Here is a 5,521-nt window from a genome sequence, read left to right as displayed (position 1 = left end):
AGACAATGGTTGATTTAACCTAGTGATATAGCTAGCTAACCTCTCACTTGTATGACAGTCGTAAAAACTTCCATCATATTGACAACGATATGTAGACAAGACAAACAGACACAATAAGTAAAACTGTTAAAATGGGGTATAGTTGTCAACGTTGTGTCATTATCTCCTTAATCGCTATAAAGACGAAGAGATAAAGAAAAAACATTTACCATGACACTATAACACAATCAGTGGATGTATAAGTACAAAGGCACGTGAAGTGCAAGATATATAGGTACCTCTCTATGTCAAAATACTTTATTAGTTATAAATGTTTATTAATCAAATTTCGGTGAGATGCAATTGTTATTCTTAATATATCAATTCCATCATTTCCCATGTATATGTATCCAAGATGCAGTAGTCGAAACAGGTAGGGATATTCCTATAAACAGGGAATGTAATTATTAGATAAAAACAACTGGAAATGCATACTTACATATTTGAATTGAATTACAAATGAATTTTATAAATATGAAAAGATCATATCAATTCAGCACGAACAACGGTTCTAATGTTTTATAAAGTTACAACTAACAAAACAAAAACAGATACAAACTTTTGGTATCAGATTTAAGTAAACAGTTGAAGCTTGAATCAATTGCTTGCACACCATGTATAAATATAATTATTAATTGTACCGGATGCACATGCCTGTGTCTGTTATGTCAGCACGTGTTGATGAGCACATGGGTGCATACATGGTTTTCTATTGTATGATTTGATAAGTTACTGTATGTTGCAATGCAGATATTCTACACATATACTCGCGGGTATGATTTTGACTATCGTGCATAGTCTTAATATAAATAGTTGGTTTAATGGTTTGACATGATAATTTGTAATAAAACATGAATATGTACTTATTGTTTTTTGTAGATTGTCGTTTTTTGAGTTTTGCTTTTTTGAAGAAGTTAGGATACGGATTGTGTGTTGGTACAATTTGTGTGATAACTTTTTCTGATATGTAGAAGATCACTTTAAAGAATGTTGTGATATGGAATGGTTTTGCTGTTTTTTTCTCTTTTTACTACGATCAATATGTTTATATCACAACATTCTTCTAAATCTTACATGACTTTAGTTAAACCCGCATCCTTAGAATAAAATACAAACATTAATCCTCCCAAATAGATATACAAAATATTGGCAAGCCGAAACTGTTTGCTGTTTTTTAGTATGAATAAAGTAAAACATACTCATAAAGTAAATTCTTTCCTATATAGATATAGGAAGATGTGGTGTGAGTGTCAATGAGACAACTCTCAATCCAAATAACAATTTAAAAAGTAAACCATTATAGGTTAAAGTACGGCCTTCAACAGGGAGCCTTGGCTCACACCGAACAACAAGCTATATAGTATACATGTGTGTGTTTTATTGATTAAATATGTTACGTTCAGTTAAGCTTGGCTAATAGTACATAACACATTTTTTTTTATTTGAGGAAGTAATAAGTAATTAGAAGAGAACACGTGCTTTGCTAAATACAACATAATAGTTACTTATACCACACAAAATAATAAGTTTAAAATTAAATAAAAATATACAAGCTTCAAGGTTTAGATTATACATCAACTAATATTTTCATCGGAGTGGATATTTGTCCAGCTAGCCGGATGAATAGTGCTAGGGTTATTTGTTACATGTAGACCATTTCAATGCGCATGTCAATTTATTTGCGCACAGGAGTACGTGTAATATTATCTTCAGCAGCACCACGGGGTCGCATGAAATTCGATTACTGATTTTCGATATGGATAAAGAAAGGCAACAGTAGTATACCGCTGTTCAAAACTCATAAATCCACGGACAAAAAAACAAAATCGGGGTAACAAACTAGGGTTGAAAATTGTGAAATATCAAGATTTCATAAATTTTCCAGTTTTCAGAATTTGACAAGAAATACGATATGAATGATATTTGATGAAAAGAATTAAAAAGTAATTGAAATCACTACGGATGTGATCGTAGAACTTTAATATTACCAAAATATTTGATTATGCATAGCTGTATAAATAGTGGAAAGGATTATCAAAGTGTAGGGGGAATGTCACGGCTTTTTGATGTGGGATATAGTGGTTGGGAGTTACAAAAAGTACAAGGATGTTAGATATATGATTATGGAAAGTGGGGATATGAAATATAGGCGACAATAAAGGTAAGAATTAAGTGGTAGAAGAAAGAATTGGTAAAGGAGCACGCCGTGTGACCTCAACCCCATCATGTAAATAAAATAAAATAGCGCCTGAAATTTCTTAATATTGTTTTCGGACAAACATTATAAAAAAATCGGGTCTATAAGTCAGTTTAACGCTTCAGATATAATAATTTTGTAACCTTTTCAACTAAAACCAATTACACGTAAACTTTTAAAAAATTGCACGAGTCAATCACGACACCAGTTTTTCTCTCTTCTAATAATAAGAAGCCATACAGACACAAACTTATGGATATACATATAAATGATTGTTTTAATAATACGTTATATATATGACGAACACAACAATTTCAATTACTAGTTACAAGGTTGATGCCTTACAATTTAAGATAACAACATATTGCTTTTTAAATGTTCATGTTTATAATTTGCTACAACCTGCAGTTTCCACGGATAATATTACACGCACACACATAAGTGACATGCGCATTGTATATGCCGGACACATAGTCCTGTTATTCGTACGGCTAGCCAAAAAATGCCTATTTTAATGCATGGTTAAATCGATTTAGTATCTATTTAAACGAAATGAAAACTAACAAGAAAAACTGAATTTTGAATTTTGATTAACAAAGCAAACACTTTTTAATTTTAAAATGTACTTTACACGTACCGCATATGCCACATGTCTTCTGACAAAGCTGTCTGAAACTATCATTAGAACAGAGTGATGATGAGCAGGTCACGAATGTACTGTCTGCACAACCTATATGGAAATATAAAAATCCAATTTAGTAAGACATCATATCATAATACATACTGTATAAACGTAATAACATTAAGGCAGCGTTATTGCAACAATACTGACATATAAGAAGTTCTATATAAAGACACGCACAAATTAATCACATTATACCTACTGCAATATTTGTTTTAGAAATCCGGGTTTTTGATATTGTTTTCATCACACAGCAGCTTTAGTAGTGTCTAAATCGGAAAAGTATGGACACTTATCACGACCACATTTCCATTTTTTGGGATTGAAACGGATATTATTTTCTCTGGAATTAATGCAGCCAACTTTTTAAACATTTGTGACGGTATGATTTGATAGCAGCATGTCTAGATTTTTGTTCTTGTTTTATGTTTTGGCGATGCTCGTGTTGTGATGTAAAGTTTATCGTGGCTTTGCTGTTCATTTGGGTTTTTTTTTCTATTTTGTTCATAACAAAATTGTTTGTGCTGTACAGAATATTAATGTCTAATGTATTCCTTTTGTGTGTTCTCCACATCGTGTTCACAATAGGAAGGATGAAATCTCACTAAAGCCCAATACGAATAGTTAAGTTATACTGTAATTGGATCATTATGCATCGTCATTTGTGACAGGCCATTCCATGATGATCAATCTGCTCTTGACGAATTTACGAAGGGATAGTTTCAAATTCACCTAATGGAGCTCGGGGATTAAAGGCTACATGATGAACATAAAATCTCTATCAAGGAAAGCGTGATAAAAAATACCCGTGATCATTATATCAACTGGGCGATGTATACTTCTTATATAGGCGCTGCTGAAATATTGCTATATTGAAATGAAAAGTTTACAACTGGGAAACTAAAATCCTCTCGTTTGTCGTAAAGTTTTGTTTTCAGCAGACACTCGTTGTCAATGTATAGATGTAATTCAAGATATTAGGCAGACTCATATGCATCTGCTTTATCGTTGACTTCGATTGGATAGATGTGTTAAACATGGTCAACAAAGTTTGAATTATTAATGAGAAAACATCATCTAAAAAGCATGAAAGTGAACTTAATGTTTTATTATATTATTATTATTATCTTCAATGTTCAAATATATATTAGGGGGGAGGGTATAAGCAAAAATACTCCAAGGTTAATTTATGAACGGGAACATTTTGTAGTTCGGTATTTTTTGTTATTTTATATGTTCTTTATAACCTGACAAAATCAAATGCTCAACTGTATTGTCCCATTTAACAAATGGAAAACAACTGTCATATTCCTGACAAGCATTTGACGACGAAAACATTTTAAATATTGGGTTTTCACGAAAAAAATCTGAATTACCTTCAATCTGTTGTGTTATTTCTTATACTGTCAATGAACATACAAAGTATCATGTGTGTGATTGGAAATGAATAAAAATAAATTATATATGAACCAGCTTAAATAAATGAAAGAACTCATATACATATAACACTTGATATTTTTATCCACCCTGTTTTGCTAAGTAGGAGTAATTGGAAAGTGTGTGAAAAAATAAAACTAATTTATGGACTTGAATAATTTTCACTTATTTGGCTGACCATGTTAAAGAGTTGTACCATCAATTAAGTTTATCTTAATTCTACGTATACAACCAGACACTCATGTGCTGTATATTGATTTTTGATATGCCGTCACACATGGTTGTTTTTTGCATAATCACTACACCCATTAATATATTTGTTTGAAATACTTATATTGTTATGTGAACTTATGAACGCAGTCTTAATTTGAAAAGGACAACTCACCCAAGCGGAAACTTGAAAAAAGCAATGAAGGATAACTTACTACATAATCCACAACTAAAGGGACATAACTGTTTCAATGTAGGGTCTGCGCACACATGATGATCTGAACACGTGACAAATGGACTATCATTACAGACATGATTTGTTTGTGTTGAAATTGTTGTTTCTTCGTATGTTTGTGTAGTCATGACTGGCGGCACTGTTAAATATAATATGCACTTGCTTTGAAAATGTCATACCTTAAACACTTTCTGCACTCAATAAGATGTTTGCCTACCTGTCAAAGAGTGAGGCAGTGGTGCAAACCTGACAAACAAAATCCCAATCGAGATAACTTTTATTTTGTTGAAAACGTATAATTGTGCTCTTCCTGTTCTATTTTTTTTCTATATTACAATTCCAGATATAATTCTGTTTAATTGTAATAGAATGTACATGTTAAGGGGAAGCAATTATGTAATTTGCTATCATTCTAACCACATATTATCAAAGCGTTTCCGAAATTATTAGACTCGCAGATCCCCAAAACTTACTATGTCTTACTCAGGATGAAGAAAACTTAAAAATAATATGGTTGGGTCGGCTGGTTTTTGATGCCATGCTTTGAAATTTGTAAAACAAGCCTGATTCTTAAAAGTCTGGTATTTAAGCAGAAAAATGCCATTCATTGCAAACAAGTAAATCATAGAGTTTAGTTGTGTAAAAAGTTCCAACGCTTCATTTGAATTTATTTACCAATACACACATATTTACCTTTATCACAATTATGTCCCGTATATCC

General features: G+C 31.8%; 1 long non-coding RNA gene across 1 annotated transcript; it reads right to left on the bottom strand.

Moving 5' to 3' along the window:
- Positions 1-328: 328 nt before the first annotated feature.
- LOC134688562 (uncharacterized) lies at positions 329-4,925 on the bottom strand. Its single transcript, XR_010101828.1, has 3 exons — positions 4,781-4,925; positions 2,874-2,966; positions 329-424 (listed from the first exon to the last, which is right to left on the bottom strand). It is a non-coding gene; the product is annotated as an uncharacterized LOC134688562 (long non-coding RNA).
- Positions 4,926-5,521: the final 596 nt, after the last annotated feature.

The sequence above is a fragment of the Mytilus trossulus genome, chromosome 10, assembly GCF_036588685.1.
Source record: "Mytilus trossulus isolate FHL-02 chromosome 10, PNRI_Mtr1.1.1.hap1, whole genome shotgun sequence".
Classification (NCBI taxonomy): Eukaryota; Metazoa; Mollusca; class Bivalvia; order Mytilida; family Mytilidae; genus Mytilus; species Mytilus trossulus.
Note: the sequence above shows the minus strand (reverse complement) of the source record. Positions and strands in the feature narration are given on the sequence as shown.